This window comes from Scardinius erythrophthalmus, assembly GCF_964197995.2.
Source record: "Scardinius erythrophthalmus genome assembly, chromosome: 14".
Classification (NCBI taxonomy): Eukaryota; Metazoa; Chordata; class Actinopteri; order Cypriniformes; family Leuciscidae; genus Scardinius; species Scardinius erythrophthalmus.
In genome coordinates, this window is record NC_138234.1 from 34,002,341 (window position 1) to 34,026,558 (window position 24,218).

The following is a 24,218-nucleotide window of genomic DNA, read 5'->3' on the forward strand; positions in this document are numbered from 1 at the left end:
AAGTGAGATCTCTGAAAACCAAAAAAGTAGTGGGGGAGACCGGGGACGGTTGCAACACTTTTTGCATTTCTCTCAGTTACTCAGAGACTATTTGGACTAGACCAGCCAAATTTGTATATATTAAACTTGCATCTCTCTGCTAATTACCCATACCTTTTAAAGATGATTACATGACATATCATTCACAGTATTTATTTGCATGGAAGAAGTCAGATGTTGCAACTGACCCCGACCCAGGGACGGTTGCAACATGTTAAAAATTCCTTAAATTGCATTAATTAACTTAAGCTTTTTGTCTCAATGAGCATAAAATTCTGAAAATATTAACTGTTTTAGGCCTACTATAATATTATATTATCTATTTAGACAATAATATTATTGTAGCCTATTATTTATTTATTTAGTGATATTTATCAAATAACAGTTATTGAGTTTTGTTTAGTTCATGTGTAGAACATAGGCCTATAGTTTCAGTGTGCAGGAGTTACAGATGCTAACTGTGCATGTGCAGTGTGAGTGTCATCACTCTAGCTTGTTTCTGATTGGAGAAAATTGACATGTTGCAACTGTCCCCGGTCTCCCCTGCTAGAAAAGTCCTTGAAAGTCCTGGAATTTAATATTACAGTATCTGTACGAAGTAGCCTACCCATGTGTCATTGAACGGAAGAGAGACTCTTGCATGTTGCATGAGAATCTTCGGGAGCGTAACCGTCACATCCTTTAGATTTTCCCGGCAAAAAGTCCTCTCACATAAAAATCAAGTCTATAGGCTTTCATAGACAACCTAGGAAGTCGAGAAAGGTATTTTTTTCTCTCTCTCTCTTTTTTAAAGTTTTGTTACAAGCTGTTCACACATTGGCAATGACTATATGAAAATTCTTACATACCCCAATAATCACAGATGGTTTCAGGCTTCATAATAGGCTCATAAGATTTGGCGGCATGCGGTATTCTTGTCTTTTTTGTCAGGTCATTCTAACACCATCTTTCAGTTGATGTGTTTAAATGACTGCCTTTTCCCTCTGCATTTGAGTTTCTCGTAGCTCTGATAGAAAGGCGTGCTTCGGCTGCTAACCCGAGCATCACTCAGGATGGAGAGAAACTGCGGCTGAAATCCCTCCTGCGGCTCTGAGTGATGGAGGAGTTGAATAGACGAGTTGGCAGCAAGTTGAGTATCGTTCATTGTAATGCGTTTGCTCTGAATAAATGCCCTGAATATGAGCGCGACTTTGCTGCATTTTACACTTCATCGGTTTCCCCCCTGCACAAATCAAAGAGTGAAATAAAAGACAAATGCATAAGTGCACTTACACTGCAGTGAGTCACCGTTTCCTTCATCAAAATAGTTCTAATTTAGTTTTTATGTCCATTATCCACCCTCTATCTGACCTTTTACTATTAAACATTCTTTTTCCACACTGTAAAAGTTATTGTTGGTTTAACTTAAATAAGTAACCTGTTCATTGAAATCGAAAAATTTGAGTTTTATACAAAGAAAGAGATTGGTTTAATTAACAGAAACTTAAAAAAATATATGTGTTGTCTGAACAACATTAATTAGTTGATCTGACAAAAGAAAAAAAAGTTGTGATAACACATGAAAATATTTTAATATTATATAGCCTAAATATTTTATTATAGTGTATTTAAAAGGCTGCTAATAATCTTACATTTTTAAGTTGAATTAGGGGATTTTCTTTTTTACAGTGCATCATATAATAATGTTCATGCATGTCATAATCATGATGTCATTTTTGCAGTTTAGTTTCAATAAATTCAAGTGTATGCATGTGCATACATACAGTGTGTGTGTGTGTATATATATATATATATATATATATATATATATATATATATATATATATATATATATATATATATATATATACAGTGCTATGCATAAGTTTAGACACTCTTGCTAAAGTTGACTAAAAAGAGGAATAAAAAATCATCTTTTGGAAATTGAACTTAATGCCTTAATTTAAAAAATTAGGAAAAATCCAACCTTTAAGGACACCAATTTTCTTTGTGAATGAATAATGTATCGTAAATAAATAAATATTCTTCCTTAAAATACAGGGTGCTTAAGTCTGGACACCCCTATGTTAAATTCCCATAGAGGCAGGCATTCCCATGGAATTAAAATAGCCCCACATCATCACATAGCCTTCACCATACCTAGAGATTGGCATGGAGTACTTTCCATAAGATCATCTCTCACTGCAAATCAAACTAGCTATTAGGCTAACTGAAATAAAACCATGCCAATCTCTAGGTATGGTGAAGGCTATGTGATGATGTGGGGATATTTTAATTCCAGAGGCCAAGGGAACTTTATCAGGATGCATAGTATCCTGGATCCATGATCCTGGATCCATGAAGTAACTGTCCTTTAAAAATAAAAATCTGCCTGCCTCTATGGGAATTTAACATAGGGGTGTCCAGACTTAAGCACCCTGTATTTTAAGGAAGAATATTTATTTATTTACGATACATTATTCATTCACAAAGAAAATTGGTGTCCTTAAAGGTTGGATTTTTCCTAATTTTTTAAATTAAGGCATTAAGTTCAATTTCCAAAAGATGATTTTTTTATTCCTCTTTTTAGTCAACTTTAGTATGGGTGTCTAAACGTATGCATAGCACTGTATATATATATATATATATATATATATATATATATATATATATATATATATATATATATATATATATATATATACGTAAACTAGTGAGATTAAGTTGATAAAAAGTAATAAATTAAGTTGAGAAAGCTTGATTCTTTTAGGTGTTACCAATTGAAGTAATTTTTTTAAGTTGTTCCAACTGTTCGCTTTTTACAGTGTGGTACGTCCTGAATGTTTTATGTTGGGTATATTAACACAGTATTGAACTCTTTTATTTCAAAAGATCAAGAAAAATCTTATTTACCATTATACGAAATACACCTGAAAACAATAAAATGACCAAAGCGGACAAAGTCCCTGAAACACGCAGTTGATGGATTGTGTGTTGTGATAATCTCATAAACACGTTCAAGTCCAAACCTCAAATCAATAAGAGCCTGAAGCACTTAAACTATAAATAACTGTTTTGTAGTAACATGGTGTTTTGTCATATTAGTATTTTTTGGCAACCAAAGCCCTGTGTAATCAGCAAACATTTACTCATTGGCTGTATTCCCAACACTCAAATATGCCGATATGTTGGCTTTAATTAACTTTTTTATGTCAACAGGTTCCACATAACTGGGTTACGGTAAACAAAGATAATTTGTTCATGTAACTTCAACATCATGGAAGGAAATCATTTTAAGCGACCCATTTAAGTAGTCTCAAAGTGAATTTATAAAGGCTCTCTGACATGATTCAGGTATTCATATTTATATAATTCATTCATCCATTAAGATTTCATTTATTTTAGTGACACACAATTGAACTGATACACTATAGCTAGCTATTTGCTAGTAGTGGCACATATTAACATCTTAAATGCTAAGATTTACATGCTCTTTTAGCCAAAGCAGTTGAAAATAAGTAACTAAATTAGTCCACAGCCTAACAAAATGCTCCACTCTTCTCCACAATGGTAATAATTCCACTGTAATTGAACATTAAACTCAATTATACACTATCAAGTCTTCCCCTTTTCTCATTTTCTCAAAATAAAATAAAAAATTAAATAAAATAACACTTCATTTTAACATTTATTCTCTCTTAATTCAACCATATGCAAAGCATGCTGGGAACTAACAAGCACCGCCTAGTTTCAGTTAATGCAACACAAACGGATTAAGTAAACTTAAATTTTGCATATATTTAAGCAGATTGAACACAATCAAATTAAGTTAGGACAAAATGTATAGGAATTGTGTTGCTTAAGCTCATTTTAATGAAACAATTTGAACACACAGCAAAAATCTTTTCTTTCAGTGAACAGGATATTTTACATTCTGTGACATGTTGAGTTGAACAGGTTGATGATTAAGTCAACATGTCTGACTGTCACATCCTAAATAAACAGCTGCCGGATTTAAAAGAAACCGTTTTGTTCCCTCTTTCCCGGTAAACAGTTGTTGCTTCTCTTGCTATGTTAAATTAAACACAATCTGTTCTCAACGAATCAGATGACAGGAGAAGTTCAGATTTACATGCATTTTTTTTTCTTTTCTTCTTGTTACAGATTGGAGTCTCAATATATTAATTAATTATTAATTATAATTAATATACAAATTCAGACTGCAGAGCCCAATGATGTCATGCGCCAGGGGGCGTGGCCAGTGTGAACACCAAGTGAAGGGAAGTGACTTCGATTTTGTCTTGTATAGTAAGTTCTTGGGCCCTATTTTAACAATCTAAGCGCAGGATCTAAAGCGCAGGTGCAAGGGCACTTAGGCCGTGTCTGAATCCACTTTTGCTAGTTTAATGACGGGAAAAATGGCCGGCGCTCCCGGCGCGTGGTCTAAAAGGATTGTCTCTCTTAATGAGTTTTGGGCGAAACGTGCAATAAACCAATCAGAGTCTCATCTCACATTCCCTTTAAAAGCCAGTTGCGCTCACGCCATGGCGGATTCGCTATTTACATGACGGAATTTGCAAGCGGAAAAACTGAACGCTTCTCCAGAGAGGAAACGGATCTGCTCGCGCGCAAGGTTAAAGGTCCCGTATTATGCCCAGTTTCACAAGATGTAAAATAAGTCTCTGATGTCCCCAGAGTGTGTATGTGAAGTTTCAGCTCAAAATACCCAACAGATCATTTTTTACAGCATGTTTAAATTGTAATTTTTTGGGACTCAGAAAAACGCGCTGTTTCAGTGTGTGCCCTTTAAATGCAAATGAGCTGCTGCTGGACGACACAGGGGGCGGAGCTTCATGAGCTCGCGCTCAGTCTCTCAGGACAATTTCATCTCACGGAATGATGATAATATCAGAAACTCTCAGTAACGGTGTTCATTTCGAGTCGGACAATAATGCCTACAGAGTCAGAGTCCTGTATAGAGATGAAACAGGTATGGTTTAGTAGTTTAATTACGGTTATTATAACGTATTTGTCATCTGCTTGTATGTATCCATTATTTATTAATAGCCTACAAGTCTGCGGTTTCGGACCAGGTCCGAATGATGATCAAACATATACTGATGAGGAGTTTAATAAAGTTTATTGTACATCACACAAAAGATGAAGCGTCAGTTTTACTTCAGAAAATCACCGTAAGAGCTGAGTAAACACAGTAAGTTATAAAAGAAGTGCGCAAGTACATAGAGAGTTGAGGGAGCATTCCTGTGGGCGGAGGTTAGTCAAAAAACGGTTCTAGTGACGTCATTAAAGAAGGAAGTAGAGGGATGTAGTCCAAACGGGCCGTTCGATGTAGTCAACTTCTGTTAAATAAAATATCTCGCTTGGCATTGAACTTTGAGCTTTATAATTTTACAGATATTATTTATGCTCTAACAGCAACATTACACACTAACTAAAGTTTGAAACATGGGATCACGAAGAACGGGACCTTTAAAGCTGTGTGTGTGTGTGTGTGTGTGTGTGTGTGTGTGTGTGTGTGTGTGTGTTGTGTGTGTGTGTGTGTGTGTGTGTGTGTGTGTGTGCGAGGTTAAAGCGCAAGCAGACCATCCACGGGACAAGCCGGGTTCCACCTTATCTTTTTGTACACAATAATAATCTTTTACATTGTAATCCTTTTATTTTTAATATTTGCCTAGTTTGTGTGCTGCTGTGCGTCCCTGTGTGTGTAATAAGCAGAGTGTGTGTGTAATAAGCAGAGTGTGTGTGCAATAAGCAGAGTGTGTGTGTGTAATAAGCAGACTGTGTGTGCAATAAGCAGAGTGTGTGTGTGTGTAATAAGCAGACTGTGTGTGCAATAAGCAGAGTGTGTGTGTGTGTAATAAGCAGACTGTGTGTGCAATAAGCAGTGTGTGTGTGTGTGTAATAAGCAGACTGTGTGTGCAATAAGCAGACTGTGTGTGCAATAAGCAGTGTGTGTGTGTGTGTAATAAGCAGACTGTGTGTGCAATAAGCAGACTGTGTGTGTGTGTGTTTGTGTGTTTGTGTGTGTGTGTGTGTGTGTGTGTGTGTGTGTGTGTGTGTGTGTGTGTGTGTGTGTGTGTGTGTGTGTGTGTGTGTGTGTGTGTGTGTGCGAGGTTAAAGCGCAAGCAGACCATCCACGGGACAAGCCGGGTTCCACCTTATCTTTTTGTACACAATAATAATCTTTTACATTGTAATCCTTTTATTTTTAATATTTGCCTAGTTTGTGTGCTGCTGTGCGTCCCTGTGTGTGTAATAAGCAGAGTGTGTGTGTAATAAGCAGAGTGTGTGTGCAATAAGCAGAGTGTGTGTGTGTAATAAGCAGACTGTGTGTGCAATAAGCAGAGTGTGTGTGTGTGTAATAAGCAGACTGTGTGTGCAATAAGCAGAGTGTGTGTGTGTGTAATAAGCAGACTGTGTGTGCAATAAGCAGTGTGTGTGTGTGTGTAATAAGCAGACTGTGTGTGCAATAAGCAGACTGTGTGTGTGTGTGTTTGTGTGTTTGTGTGTGTGTGTGTGTGTGTGTGTGTGTGTGTGTGTGTGTGTGTGTGTGTGTGTGTGTGTGTGTGTGTGTGTGTGTGTGTGTGTGTGCGAGGTTAAAGCGCAAGCAGACCATCCACGGGACAAGCCGGGTTCCACCTTATCTTTTTGTACACAATAATAATCTTTTACATTGTAATCCTTTTATTTTTAATATTTGCCTAGTTTGTGTGCTGCTGTGCGTCCCTGTGTGTGTAATAAGCAGAGTGTGTGTGTAATAAGCAGACTGTGTGTGCAATAAGCAGAGTGTGTGTGTGTAATAAGCAGACTGTGTGTGCAATAAGCAGAGTGTGTGTCTGTAATAAGCAGACTGTGTGTGCAATAAGCAGTGTGTGTGTGTGTGTGTGTGTGTGTAATAAGCAGACTGTGTGTGCAATAAGCAGACTGTGTGTGTAATAAGCAGACTGTGTGTGCAATAAGCAGACTGTGTGTGCAATAAGCAGACTGTGTGTGCAATAAGCAGAGTGTGTGTGCAATAAGCAGAGTGTGTGTGCAATAAGCAGATTGTGTGCGCGTTGTGGACCCGCCTTTAGGCGCACATTACTAATGCACCCTTTAAATAACAAAAAAATACTGCGCCATTGACTTTAGGCCAGGTTTCAGTCGGTCAATGGCTCTGTCTATTTCAGTTCCTCAAAATAGCAACACACCAACAATGCGCCAGAACACACACCTCGTATTCAGACCAGCAGCCCATGGGCGCACAGATGGGCACAAATGCATTTGCTATTTAAACAACGTGGTGCAGGACGTGAAAATGATAACTGCGTCGGGCTGAAACTAGCAAAAAACACTTGCGTCGCGCCTGGCGCTGCATTGCACCGGGTGTAGCCTATGATATGTCCTTTGAGTTCAGTTGTTTGCGTCTCATTCTGCTCCACATTACGGCCTGTAAAACCACCCTCGCGTCTAAACACTCGCTCGTTTCTTCCAGGCTCATTTTCAAAACAAACATGTTCCTTTGCGCAGTATTTATCAGGGCTGTCAGTCTCAGGTGCTGTTGTCGGGTTCAGGTGAGGCTGTGTGTGTGTGTGTTATCGGGACGTTGCAGCCGTGAGTCTTGTCAGCGCAGGCATCGCCTGTCCGGCCTGCTTTAGTTGTGGGTGTTTAAAATTAGATATAACATCTATCATTTCTGTGGGCTGAATGGCTCTGTGTCAGGGTTTGGCAGAGGCCATCCGTCAGCGAGCGTGTGTCTGCCCCATCCCACCAGATCATCCGTCACAGCAGCGGGAGAGAGGAAACATCACTGCGGGTCCAATGCTCTCACACACACACACACACACACACACATGCTTTCACCGGTGCACATGCGCGCAGGACATGTAATGCACACACAGGTGGTTTGTCTGCACTGTTATGCGCTGACATCCCTTGAACAATTCATCATATTTTAACCCAAAATGAAAGTAAAAAAAAAAAACTTATATTTTGCGTATATAAAATTAAGCTTTTTATAGAACCATGAATATTTTTTAAACCTTTATTTCCATTGGCAGGTTGTTGAACCTCCCCTTAAAATGTGTGTGTGTGTGTGTGTGTGTGTGTGTGTGTGTGTGTGTGTGTGTGTGTGTGTGTGTGTGTGTGTGTGTGTGTGTGCTGGTTTGTTTATGCATGTATTTTTTTTTTTTTTTTTTTTTGGTTTGTCTCACTGGTGATCATGAATTTCCATAATACATATTTTACTGTATTTAAAGTATAATTAAAAAGTATAATTTCATCATCTTAATATTATAATTTAATATATATTATTAAATATTAATATAAATATAAATATTATAATTATTATAATATTTAAATAATTATAAGATAATTTAACTATTTTTATGCTAATCTGAGTATAATTTAATATAATTACCTTTATAAAAGGTTATAATTAAAATGTTTAATTATTTTACTTTTTAATCACCAAATACTATGACATATGGATATATCTTATATTTGTATAATAATATACTTTTGTCACACTTTAGATTAGGGTCCAATTCTCACTGTTAACTATTAACTACAACTTTTGCCTCAATAAACTCCTAATTACTGCTTATTAGTTAGTAAGGTCGTTGCTAAGTTTAGGTATTTGGAGATTAAGGGATATAGAATATGGTCATGCAGAATAATGCATTAATATGTGCTTTATAAGTACTAATAAACAGCCAATATCCTAGTAATATGTGTTACATTCTAGCTCCCCCAAAAGGAGGGGAGCCTGACAACCCACTGCTCAGGCCCACCGATACCAGCAAAGGAGGTACGGAGTCGCGGCGCGAGAAAAGGACACAAACACCAAATACCGTATAAAAACAAAGCTTTTATTTAACCACGGTAATATTGTAAATAATTAACAATGATAAACAATAAGAATTTCCTGGGAAAAGGGGAGGGCTGGACGGACCAAAACAAAGAAATAAACAAAAAGGACCCCACCCCTAACCTATACTAATCCCCAAAAATAAAATAAAATAAATAAAATTACAATTTCTATCTGGCACACGATCAAGGCGCCCTAAACAAAATTACAGCTGGTGGTCCGCCCAGGTCTAGCTGGTGTTTCTAGACAAAGAAGTATACCTATGGGTGATGTATGTATACCCCGGGGTAGCTCTAAATCTACTCCCCAACTCCCTATAAACAACAGAGGAAAAAAAAATAATTAATACAAATTATAAAAATTCACAAACAAACAAGTGCTCCGTCCTGCTACTACAAGTTCCAAAAAAGATGAAACACAAGTTAGGTTTACTAACACACAAAAACAATTGAACTATTCTCAAATATTTCAAGCAAAAATGTCAGAAAACCAAACACACACAGGGTACAAACCAAACCAAAAGCAGGAACAGAGAGAGAGAACTAATCCAAAACTGAGCTTTTTAAAGAGCCCAGCCAGCTGCAGCCACTGATGAGTGGGCGGAGTTCCAAATCCCAATCAGCCGATGAGCCACCAATCAGCTGCCGGAACAGTCACAGAAGCCATCTTACCTGGTAGAAAAACACAAACACACAAACCACAAGCAATACCAGAACAAAATGACTATAAAACGAACCCAGAACTCTGGGGACGTAACACGCCCCCCCAAAAAGGTGTGCAAACCACCTTTTGCACACAATTAGTCCTGGTAAACACGGGACAACGCGTCTGCAACTACGTTGGAAGTTCCTTTAACATGAGTGATACAAACATTGTATCCCTGTAGGATCAGAGCCCACCGCATAAGGCGGCGGTTCTGATTGTACATTCTTTTGAGGAATGTAAGAGGATTATGATCTGTGAATACTCTTACAGGCACAACACTAGAACCGACATATACCTCAAAGAACTGTAAGGCCAACAATAAAGCAAGCGTTTCTTGTTCAATGGTAGAGTACCGTGACTGGCACGGATTGAACTTCCTGGAAAAAAAACTAATTGGCCGATCTACTCCTTCCTCATCTTCCTGTAAAAGGACCGCCCCAGCCCCCACCATACTGGCGTCTACCTCCAGCTTGAAAGGTTTATCAAAGTTAGGAGCTGTTAGCACAGGAGCGATACAAAGCAGTGCTTTTGCTGACTCGAAAGCAGAGCTGCACTCTGCGGACCATTTAAAAGGTACTTTAGGACTGAGCAAGGTAGTTAGGGGTGCTACTACAGTTGAAAAGTTTTTACAAAAAGTCCGATAGTAACCCACCATTCCAAGAAATCGACGTAACTGACGGCGTGTTTTAGGAGCAGGATAGCTTACAATAGCGTCCACTTTGCTAGCAATGGGACGCACTTGCCCACGACCCACCTGTTTCCCCAGATATGTTACAGTAGCTTTACCAAATTCACATTTAGCCAAGTTAAGTGTTAACGAAGCGTTTTCCAAACGCTGGAACACCAACCTCAACGTGGAGAGATGTTCAGCCCATGTGGGTGAGTATATTACTACATCATCAAGGTAAGCTGTACAGTTGGGAACGTCATCAAACACAATGTTAACTAAACGCTGAAATGTAGCAGGAGCATTGCACATTCCAAATGGCATAACTGTATACTGTACAAAGTTATCGGGGGTCACAAAAGCCGAAATGTCAGAAGCCCGTGGGGTTAGGGGCACCTGCCAATAACCTTTAAGCAAATCGAGTTTACTTACAAAAACAGCCGAACCAATCCGGTCAATACAGTCTTCTATCCTAGGCAGCGGATAGGAATCTGGCACAGTTACTGCATTTACTCGACGGTAGTCCGTGCATAAACGGGACGTGCCGTCTGGTTTCGGAACCAAAATACACGGGGAGCTCCAAGCACTGTGACTACGTTTTGCCATGTCATGTTTTAACAGGTAGTCAACCTCACCTTTCATTAACTCACGTTTTTTTGTGTTTACCCGATAGGGATGTTGGCGAATAGGAGATGTACTGCCTACATCCACGTCGTGCGCCAAAACAGACGTGCTCTTAGGTACATCTTGGAACACAGTAAGAAAAGAATGTATTAGAGACACAAGATCATCTTTTTGACTGTCATCCAAATGTTCCATTAATGAAGGTAAGTTTTGTAACATCTCTGAATTACTAAGACGTTTACACTGTTGTAATGAGTGACGCAATTCCAAACCATCATTATTGTTCTCCTCTAGGTACACAATAGGCACAGGAACCACCAACGCCATGCTGGATCCCGCAGACTGAACCGGAACACTAGAGGGGTTGTCGGAAGTGTTACGCACATGATAGGCTTTAAGCATGTTGACATGACACAAACGAGAAGAGCGCCTGCGATCTGGTGTTTTGATAATGTAATTAGTATCACTGACTTTGCGCTCCACAACATACGGTCCAGAAAAACTGGCAGACAGTGATGAACCTGGGATTGGTAACAAAACCAGTACTTGATCCCCGGGCAAAAACGCACGGTCTTTTGCTTGTTTATCATACTGTTTTTTCATACGTGACTGAGAGGAAGAGAGAGACTCCTGAGCTAGCATGCAGGCAGCATGCAGCCTCTCCCGCATCTGACTTACAAAGTGTAACACATTCTTAGGGGTACTACTAGGCGCATCAGATAGAACACGCTCCTTTAACACTTTTAACGGACCCCTAGGTGTGTGTCCGAACACAAGGTCAGCCGGGCTGAACCCCAACGATTCCTGCACTGTTTCCCTAACAGCAAACAAAACAAAGGGCACCCCCTCATCCCAATCAGCACCTGTTTCCATACAATACTTCCTCAGCATGGCCTTGAGCGTCTGGTGCCAGCGTTCAAGAGCCCCTTGACTCTCTGGGTGGTAAGGGCTGGAGACCTGGTGCGATATGGACAATGTTTTTAATGCAGAAGAAAACAGTTTGGACATGAAATTAGTTCCTTGATCCGTCTGGATCACTCTGGGAAGACCAAAGGTGGAAAAGAACTTAATCAGACTCTTAATAATTGTCTTAGCTGTAATTGTCCGGAGAGGAATAGCCTCCGGGTACCGAGTGGCGCTGCACATAATGGTAAGCAGAAACTGGTTACCTGTTCGGGTTTTTGGTAATGGACCCACACAGTCAATAATCACCCGCTCAAACGGTTCTCCAATCACAGGAATCGGGTGAAGAGGCACACGAGGAACAGGTTGGTTCACTTTTCCTGCAAGTTGGCATACATGACAGGTTTTACAGTATTGCACAATGTCCGATTTTATTCCTGGCCAGAAGAAATGTCGGAGGACTCTGTTGTATGTTTTAGTTACCCCTAAATGTCCGGACCATGCAGGGTTATGAGCCAGTGACAATACTTGCTGTCGTAGTGGTGATGGAACAACTACCTGCCAAACTGTATCCCAGTCCTCACCCGTTTTATGCGCAGTCCATTTACGCATTAGAACACCAGCGTCCACAAGGTAAGCAGTCTCCTTTACTTTTGCGTTTTCAAGAGAGACCACAGAATCAAAGCATTTATTAAGGCTGACATCCTCTTTTTGCCACTCAATCAGCCTCTCTGATGTGATGGATGACAACACATCACCTAACTGGGGAGCGACTCCGCATCCCCCTTTCTCAGCCTGCACATAAGATAACCCCTCTGGTTTAGACTCTACATCTATAGTTTCAACCCGTTCAAAAATAGTATCAGACAAATTCACTGTATCCCCCTGCATGTGAGCCTGTGCCCTTGTTAAAACACATGCAGGGAACACTTGAGGATACTTCTGAACCAGGACAATGTCAGAGATATTACATTGTGGTCTGTCTGTTACTTCTAGTACTGGAGACACCTTACCCCCAGCAATGTCGTTTCCTAGCAATAGTGCTACCCCTTCCACTGCTAGCGTAGGCACCACCCCAACACGGAACCGACCTGAAACCAAATCAGAATGCAAGTGAACCCAGTGTAAAGGCACAGAAATTGGGCTAGCTTCGATACCACACAAAAGTATATGTGAACCACAGTATGTCTGATCAGACCATGGCAACACATCTGTAAGGATAACTGACTGAGCCGCACCAGTGTCACGTAAGATTTTAATTGCCCTCTGGTCTTCAGTTTTCCCTGTGCATGAAACACACCCTACAGACACAAACGGAGCATACACCAGGTCTGGTTTCCTTGTGAGTACCTCGCTAGCACTTCTAGCTTCCTGGTAAGAAACAGACTGAGTTAAACCAACACTCTTACGGACAGGTGGAGGTGACTTAGGCTTGTTCTTAAGTAAGAAACAATCTGAGATTAAATGGCCTTTCCGGTGGCAATAAAAACATTCCCTCTCCTCTTTCCTAGGAACAGTAGGAGGGTCTGAAGAGCGTGATACACCGGCCACTGGTGAAGCGGAAGTCCTGCTCTGACTGGATGCTGTAAACACCGTTTTATGTGTTAGGGCATATTCATCTGCTAGGACCGCTGCCTGACCCAACGTCGCCACCTTCTTTTCACTAAGATGCAACACGATTCTTTCGGGTAGGTTGTTCTTAAAATCCTCCAACAATATCTGATTTCTCAAAGTCTCATAAGTAGATGTTTTATTGGCTGCACACCAGCGGTCAAACAAGGACTCTTTGTCCCTGGCAAACTCAACAAATGTTCTACTACCGCTTTTCTTATAATTTCTAAATCGTTGTCTATAAGCCTCTGGCACTAGCTCATAGGCACGCAGCACGGTAGCTTTAACCACATCATAATGTAAACTGTCCTCTATAGAGAGAGAGGCCACAACCTCCTGGGCCTTCCCAGTTAGCTTACACTGGAGGAGTAGAGGCCAGACCTCTTTTGGCCACTGTAGGGCAGTAGCTACCCGCTCAAAAGCAGAAAAGTATGAATCTACCTCAGACTCACGGAATGGGGGAACCACCGCAATGTTCCTCCCCACATCAAAATGACCTGACTTGCCAACTGGGTGAGAAGACCCCCCAGCCTCAAGCTCCATTCGCCGAATGTGAATTCGAGCTTCCTTGTCTGCCTCTATTTTTCTAATTTCTATCTCATACCTCCTTTTGTCTTCCCTATCTTTTAGGTCTGCTTCCAGACGGGCCGTTTTCAGCTTCAACCGAGCGACCTCTACAGACTCGGGGGACACAGGAGACAACGGGTCGTACTTTGGCAGAGTTCGAGGCACCGGAGCTTCCCCACCTCCCACAGCGCCCTTCGACCGTGCAGGCGAGAGATTCTCTACGGCGCCCTCGTCCTCCCCCTCATCCTCTGTTTCCACGTCCTCAACAGCCATAACTCCTGCCCTTGACAGACTCAATAAATGGCTTTTGATCACCATTACTAAATTTGCTTTACGAGCCTGTCTATCAACTGTAATATTGTAGTAGTCCGCTAACGCTAACAAATCAACCTTACGCAGGTTAACCAATGAACCCAATGAGGGCTCCGCAATAAAGCCTGCCACATCTGAAGTAGCCGCCATGCTCACACCTCATCCAGTACAATCCTGCACTATTCAGTACTCAACGAACACCACAAACTACAAATACTAACAAACTACAGGACAGAACAACAACTACTATGCAAACACTACTAGTCCTTACTCACACCCCAACACCACACCCCAATCACCGAGTAAAGGGTGGTCTGAGCAGCAGGGCGCCAAGCATCCCGGACGAGCCCCCAATTGTTACATTCTAGCTCCCCCAAAAGGAGGGGAGCCTGACAACCCACTGCTCAGGCCCACCGATACCAGCAAAGGAGGTACGGAGTCGCGGCGCGAGAAAAGGACACAAACACCAAATACCGTATAAAAACAAAGCTTTTATTTAACCACGGTAATATTGTAAATAATTAACAATGATAAACAATAAGAATTTCCTGGGAAAAGGGGAGGGCTGGACGGACCAAAACAAAGAAATAAACAAAAAGGACCCCACCCCTAACCTATACTAATCCCCAAAAATAAAATAAAATAAATAAAATTACAATTTCTATCTGGCACACGATCAAGGCGCCCTAAACAAAATTACAGCTGGTGGTCCGCCCAGGTCTAGCTGGTGTTTCTAGACAAAGAAGTATACCTATGGGTGATGTATGTATACCCCGGGGTAGCTCTAAATCTACTCCCCAACTCCCTATAAACAACAGAGGAAAAAAAAATAATTAATACAAATTATAAAAATTCACAAACAAACAAGTGCTCCGTCCTGCTACTACAAGTTCCAAAAAAGATGAAACACAAGTTAGGTTTACTAACACACAAAAACAATTGAACTATTCTCAAATATTTCAAGCAAAAATGTCAGAAAACCAAACACACACAGGGTACAAACCAAACCAAAAGCAGGAACAGAGAGAGAGAACTAATCCAAAACTGAGCTTTTTAAAGAGCCCAGCCAGCTGCAGCCACTGATGAGTGGGCGGAGTTCCAAGTCCCAATCAGCCGATGAGCCACCAATCAGCTGCCGGAACAGTCACAGAAGCCATCTTACCTGGTAGAAAAACACAAACACACAAACCACAAGCAATACCAGAACAAAATGACTATAAAACGAACCCAGAACTCTGGGGACGTAACATATATATACTTAAGTGTGAACTGAATGTATTATTGTCAGATACTTAAATGCATGTTTTTACACATATGTAATGATGAAGTTGCAATTTTAACTATAAATGAAATATCTAATAACATACTGCATTAAAAAAAATTGAAACTAGTACATTAAATGTGCTTTAGTATACACATAAAATAAGTGTACTACTTTATCATATGTTATCTGCAACTTAAGATTTGAAGTACACTCAAGATTTGAATGTGCACTGCACTGTAGCGGTTTGGTGTCGTATAACACGCAGGATATATTCAAAATTGACTTTAATCACGAACGCAGGAGAAATACACATTACAAAAGACAATAACTGACCAAGGACTGAACAAAACAGGGAGTTTAAATACAAGACGAACCAAATTACTGACAATAATGAATAATCATACTTAACCATAGAAACAAACGAGGAGATAGTCAGCAACCAAAACTGAAAGGATCCGAGAAACAGGAACTAAACAAAACACAACAGAATATCAAAATAAGAGCCCAAGTCTGTGACATGTGCAAGTGCACATTTAATACAATTAAGCGCACTTTTTTAAAAACTATTGGTACTATGAAAGCTTGACTCGTTTAAAAAACAACTTAGCTACTGTTAAGCTTCTGAAAAATGTTGCTAATTCCATAGCATTGCTAAGTGAAGTTAGTTACTGACACTGGTAAATACTTGCTGATGACACCCCAAAATGCTTTGTAAGCATTTTTACACAAACAAGTTAAAGGGTAACTCTCGCCAAAATGCAACCCAGGCTCTTTTTGTTAATCTGCCCGAGGCAAACTTTCGCTTAAAAGCATAATTAGAATGGAAACGCCACTTTTAAGTTTGACCGTATTTTCGTTTTAGGTTAAAATGCCTTGTGAATGGGAGTGGTTGGGGCACGCACTGCAAAAAATGCTTTTCTTACTTAGTATTTTTGTCTTGTTTCCAGTCCAAATATCTAAAAATTCTTAAATCAAGAAGCATTTACTAGAGAAGTAAAATGACATAAGAAATTCTGTTTTGTTTTAAGATAAAAAGAACGTAATTTAAGTCATTTTTGTTTAAAACAAGCAAAATTATCTGCCAATGGGGTAAGCAAAATAATCTTGTTTTCCATTTGAATTAAGATTTTTTTTCTTGTTTTCCATTCTTAATCAGATTTTTTTGCTTACCCCATTGGCAGATAATTTTGCTTGTTTTAAACAAAAATTACTTAAATTACTTTATTTTTATCTTAAAACAAAACAGAATTTCTTAAGTCATCTTACTTCTCTAGTAAATGCTTCTTTATTTAAGAATTTGTAGATATTTGGACTGGAAACAAGACAAAAATACTAACTAAGAAAGCATTTTTTGCAGTGCGACTATGATGGCATCAAAAATCACTATTTTTAAAACACTAAGAAGGCTCGACACAACATGAAACTTTGCTGGAAGTATCACCAGAGGCTCTACACATGAACTCCAGCATTGAGAACATTGTGTGTGTACACAGAGTTTACTAAAAAGAAAGATTTTGAACAGCTCACTGTAGCTGTTGTTGTTTCCGGCTGCCGCCATTTTGACAGTCAAAAATAGTCGATAGAACGAAAATACGGTCAAACTTAAAAGTGGCGTTTCCATTCTAATTATGCTTTTAAACGAAAGTTTGCCTTGGGTAGATTAACAAAAAGACCCTAGGTTGCATTTTGGCGAGGGTTACCCTTTAAGGCTGCTCTGTGCCTGCTCAAAATTCAGTGTAAAGACACAATTCCACATAATAGCCAGACTAAATTAAGCCAGCTCTGACCCACATAGGGCCTAGTATGTAAGTAAACAGTCAAGTAAAGACACCTAAATGCCACTTCAGAAGCGCTCAAGTGCCACATTTTCTGTATTAATGTGGCCATAGAAAGTATAACAGTCTTAATGCTAAACTTCTTCATTTATTAGACTTTTTTGTTGTTGGTGTGACTAACACTAATCCTGTACGGTACACTGGCATGATAGCTGCAAATGAACGCCATAATCACACTCAAGATTACAAAGCTAACAGATCTCATTTTAAATAAACCACTGAGGTTTGAGCTGGCGCTAATGCAGAGAATAAAGCAGTTCTTGTACTATAATGCACCATCAGGGACAGAGCGCAATTAGAATTGTACAACTTTTATGAATAATCATTAAGCTGTAACCTACTTACACAAATACCTTTGTTTTCCACATGGGATATTAGAGTAGGTCTACTTTTGTGATCACAAGCTCTACAGTGTTAATACGACGCAAAACAAACTCCTTTTAATATCTGCCACATCATGGAGTCGCTGATCTGTGCTACTTTGTAAAACATACTTATAGCATTAAAATATTATTGTATTAGAATAAATTAGACTTGTTTCTACACTTTTACAACTTTAACTGAAGACGTAGCCACAACGCTAGCATGTTGAGTTGAAGACAAGGCATTGCTATGTTGTTGTGTCTGTGTCCTGACTTGTTTTTAGCGAGTTGTTTTAGCAGAAAGGTAAATGATGGTGGTCTAGACAGAAACAATCGTTCCTTGTATCTTTTATAAGGGATTTCAACATTTCATTACTTCATGTTCAATGAGTTCATATTAGATTAAAACAACGTGTTTGGCACTAAAACAATGTTTCTTCGTCAGGTAATGACTTTTATACTATCGCTCCACAGTTATGTTGACAGTACTTTCTCAAATACCAGACAACTCAAGACCGAGGCAGATTATCCAGTTGTCCTGACATTATCCTGTAACAAAACACCATCACACACATCACTGGTCTTCTTAATAAACGAAGCATGATATCATATAGGGTCAACAGGGAGTCAAGTCTATATCCTGTACTGGAAATGTGACCGCATGCAGGAACTGGAAGGCAGGTTGTGTCCCTCTTTGATCATGTTTATCGCTCACCAAATGACTAAAGCTGACATGATCCACATGCACGTCTGTTAGCAGTCCTATAGTTAAATCCATAAACATGATTATGGTCTTTGTAGGAGTTCTAATACTCCACACTGGCAAAACAACAGACTTTTTTAAATTGATTTTTGTAGCATTGTCAAATTTGTTCCCTTCTGTAGCGATTCAGACAAAATTATTTCCTGACCTGAACATGCAAATTCATTTCTTTGAGTTGCATCCAGACATTAGTAACCAGTGAAGGTTGCATTTCGAGGAAGCACACACAAATCCTGTGAAGTCACACTTCACTTCACTTAAATATTATTTTTCACTTAAAACTATTATTATTTGCATTCTGACAGTTAAACACATTTTTCAATTCCCGATATGAAAATATTCTCAATGTGTCCATAATCATTAATTATGTATGTAATATGTATGTTTTAATAAAGTTTAACTGCATAAATTGAAATACTGTTATGATGTATTATTATTGTTATTATTATTAGTATTATTAGTATTATTTGCATTTTGTCATTATTTCATTGGAAATAAAACACATTTTCTTTGCAAATTCTCATTACTGTGTTTAACTTTTTTCCCCAAAATAATTAAATGTACATGAATTTAAATATGACCATGATGTAATATTATTAATATTATTATTAATAACAATATTTTTGTCAAGTTTCCCAGTAAAAATGTCTAAATGTCCTTAAAACAAGATCAAATTTTAAATAACTTTTAATAATAATAAAAAATAAAAAAATACTGGCAAATATTTTTTATTGTTTTGAAGTCAGCATGAAATGGAAACTCTATCTATATTATTGTAAAGAATTAATTTTTGAAATGTCATAACTCTTTCTTCCTGTGAAACAACAGACTTCTCTCTCACTCAGAACTGATCTATTCAACAACCAATGAAATCATTCAAGTTCCCGCCCTAATTTGTAGTCTTTTTGATCATCCACATTTAATAATAACAATAATACACTCAAATAGAATAACAGCTTATTCATGTTGTCAAGCCAACATAATTATACATTCAACTGGTACTTCTTGAGGTCTGTGGAAAATGGCATTTTTGAAAATTGCAGAGCCCAGAGAAACAACCGGAATTTTCACTCACTCACTCACTCACTCACACACACACACACACACACACACACACACACACACACACACACACACACACACACACACACACACACACACACACACACACACACACACACACACACACACACACATAGAAAAAATAGCAATCACGCTGAACAAAAATACTTGCTTTATGATGCTCAAACAGTTCTGGTTTCCTCTTCTCCTCTGTGAGTTTTTAGGTCATGTTAAATCACAGCCTATTTATAATTTGCGTGGATATAAAATAGTGCAACTGACTCATGATTTCCTTCTACCTGGGTTTCTATAATGATGGCAGTGTCTGGCCAAAGCTGACCCTCTGCGATTTAAACCAAATAATATATGAGTGTGAGAGTTCATATATAATGTTTAAGAGTTGCATATGATATGCGAAAATAAATTGAAAGACCATAAAATATTTTAAAATATAATGTTACCTAATTAAGCCTTGACTAAATGTAACAACAGGCAGTTGTGACGTTTTCCTGGTTCTGCATCATGGCAGCACGCTGTAATAACCGCCACAGGACCTGACTGAGCACCGCAGCAGCGGGTGACAAATGGAACAGGTTTATTTTCTTAGTAATTCATTCTTCGGCCAGAAAATGTAAATTATTTAGAGGAATGGCCATCTTCACGGTCAATAGACCTCACACGAATGTAATCACCTCTTATAATCATCTATAATCAGCTGTTGTTGAAACTCTGTAACTCAATGCCAACCTGAGGTGAAAACCATATGTTCACGTTTACATGACAACGATGTTCTAGAAATGGAAAAGTTTTTCCTTTGCATTTTGTTCACATACAGATGACAAAGTTATCAAAACGATCCCCGTTCACAGGGATCCCTGTTCACAGACTAAAAACACGGTATTATTCATGCCAGGCCAGTAGGTGGCGATGTCACTTGTAAAGAAACACTAAGCGCATGTAATACGCATACGCATGACATCACCGTTTCACAAATTCATGTTTTTGTTTACACAGAGACAATAACAGTATTGTTTTCAAAAACTTATACTTTGAAACCCATTTTCAAAAGTTTCAAAGTAACGTTTATTATTATTTTCTAGCAATGCCCTAGCGACCACCTATCCAACACCATAGCAACCACCGAACACCATACCAACTGCTTAGCTTATACCCCAACACCCTAGCAACACCCAAATATCATAGAAACCGACTAGCAAACACCCACACATAGAAAACACCTTGGCAAGTCCCTAGCAACCACTCAGACATCCTAGTAACAACTTAGCAAACACATGAACATAGCAACTCTCTAACAACCACCCAGAATATCTTAGTTACCACTTAGTAAACACCAAAACTTCATAGCTACTGCCTAGCAACCACTCAGATCATCTTAGTTACCACATAGTAAACAGCAAAACTTCATAGCTACCAGCAACCACCCAGAACGTCAAACACCCAGAAGACATTAGTAACCCCTAGCAAGTACTCAACCTACCTAGCAACCACATAATAACCATCCTGAACACCTTAGTAACCACATAGAAACACCCAAACATCCTAGTAACACTTAAAACACCCAAACATACTAGAAAACATCCAGAACATCCAAGTAACCAGAAAACACGCAAACACCCTAGCAACTACCTAGCAACCATCCAGAACATCTTAACAACAGCTTAGTAACCACTTAACAAACACTCAAACACCATAGAAACCAACCAGAATCATCTTAGTTAACACCAAAACGTCATAGTTACCTCCTAGCAACCACCCAGAACATCAAACACCCAGAAGATCTTAGTAAACCCAGCAAGCACTTAACCATCCTAGCAACCACCCTGAACATCTTAGTAACCACCTAGAAAACAGCCGGACATCTTAGTAACCGCTTAACAAACGCCAAGAAACCCTAGCAACTACCTAGCAACCACCAAGAACATCTTAGTAACCACCCTGCAACCACCAATCTTATTACCCCGTAGCAAACACTTAACAATCCTAGCAACCACCTACAACGTCACAGCAACACTCATAGAACATGTCTATCTTTGTAACTATTTAACTTTAAAACGTATTAATATATATATATATATATATATATATATATATATATATATATATATATATATATATATATATATATATATATATATATATTGTATCAAAGGTATTCGGCAAAGCTATTTGTCTCTATCTAACGACATTGTTTTTGTTGCAGCAAAGTCGTTTGAGTTCATATTGTTCATCTACATTGTAGCGACTTTCATTTTGCATTCATAAAAGCCCTCCAACTACGTCATTTGCATTTTGATAGCACGCTTTTCGCCTAAAGCCCAAAGTTCTAATGTGAGCTGATGGATTCAGTTTACGAAGCACTACATTATGCACATCATCTATAGAGTAATATCAAATCAGCTAAATTACAGCGTTTCATTGAAGAGTTTTCAGACAAAAAGAGCCATCAGGTTATTTTCAAAGGGATTTTCATAGATCGTAAATATCTCAAATGAAGCCATTTATCGAAAGATGATCCTTGGTAATCGTTTCTCGTGCTTATATGAAGAAAATAGAGTAATATTGCCGTGTACAGTATAAGGCACAGGCACAAAAGCTCTTTTTGAGAGCGCGGCCCCTCCACTCCGCCTATTAAGCGCTCCGATTTCGATTTCAAATTGGCCCTCGTTATTAATCCCAATCACCCAGAACAGAAAGACCACAGAGCTCTCCAAAACACATGTGCAAACCCCCACTGCATGGGCTGATTCTAATTAATTAATTACATCCCAGGTGATTTCACTTTAAGATTGGGAAAAAAAAAATAGGGATGGAAACACTTCCCCAAGGCTATACCAAATTGGCAGCTCTAAGTCTTGGAAAACAAGCACAGTATATACTGCCCCCAGGATTTTTTTATGACTTTCGAAGTACTCCTACGCTCCCCCCATTCTCTCCAAGGAAGGCCAGGAAAAGTCACCCTCTCCTGCTCCTACAACATGCTCTTCATGTTCTCAACAAAAGTATTTTTAAGCCGTCTGATCTAAAGTCAACGGTGTTGGTGAGTCGAAGCATGAGCGGCTACTTCCAGAAAAAAGTATTTCAGAAATCTGATCAGAGAACCGGAGAAGTTTTCTTCCACGAAGCTGAAGCAGAACATTCTGTCTGGGAAATGTTAATCAACAAACAGAAAGTATATATTTTTTTTTTCTCAAAGCAGATATTCTCTGGAATATATAAAAGCATAAGAAGATTTGCTATGCACTCTTAAAAATTAGGGTTTCCAAAGATTTTTTTCGAAGAACCAATTTATTTTTTGGTTTTCCAAAGAACCTTTAAGGGAACAATTCTTAAAATTCTTAGTGTGAAGAACATTTTAATAATCTAAATAACCTTTTTCCACTATAAAAAACCTTTTGTGCAATGGAAAGATTCCATGGATGTTGCAGGTTCTTCATGGATCCATCAATGTCAATAAAGAAGTTTTATTTTTAAGAGTTTACCTTCTTATTGAAGGTTTCCAAGGTGTTTTATATGTCTTTTAATGGTTTTTATTTGGAAACTCAGTCCTGGTTAAATATCAGAGAGAACTAGGAATTTAGGACAATATGACGATAATTATTTTCATGCTATTGCCGAAAACTGTTACAGTAAAAAAACAGTATCTAAATTATATACTACAATAAATAAATAAAATGTTATTTGTTTGAATCATTTTAATTAAAAACTCCAATTAAATTAAATAGTAAAAATTTGAATAATGTACAATATGAAAAATGAATATTCATTGTGATTATGATTATATTTAAGTGTTGTTCAATTATTACTGTTTACTGTTTGATAACTACAGAGATAATATAAATATAAAAATAGGAGAAATTAGCATGCATAAATATTTAACCAATATTGGCAATTGCATATATTCAAAATTACATTTATTTATTTTTAATTGTTAAATAGTGTATATTGCATGTATATACGGCCATGGGATGAATTTAACAATTTAGGTGTTTAATACATTAAGTTTAATACTTTATGCTGGTCTTAAAAGTGTATTTTATGTGTAATATAATTTACCCCCTACCCCTGATTTACCTTAAAATTGATCCCCTACATAATTTGATATTGCTTTTTTTCCTTGGGAGACTGACAACACACAATGCAATTTCTCCTAGAACATCTACATTGTTATCTTGTTAAATGTGCGCTGATGTATTTTGCATCTGTATTTCACACTCCAGTTCGCAACACATTGAAAATGCAGCCAATTATCTCTAGGAGCAAAATAAGGGCGCTTTGTCCCTGGGCGTAGTGCCCTACAAGATTAAGTCACTGGAAAAGTTCAAGTTTTCCAAAGTCATCACTCCAAACAATAAGTCTTAGTTATGTTAAAGTCTGACTCGCTAGTCTTGAATAATTACCCACCACAGCTTTCAAACATCCAACGTGGAAATGTAGAGACGTTGTGGGATTAGAGATGAGCTTGCTGGAAGCTCGGATATCATTTACTTTGGTTTTCTTCCCCGTTGGCGGAACGGTAATTAAGTTGTAGGTCCCTAATTCCTTGTTCAGCCTCTGGCTGGTGGTCTCGAACGCGTTGTTCGTCCATTATAGACATGTTTACCGGCTCTGGGAGCTTTACCCACATCACTGCCCGGG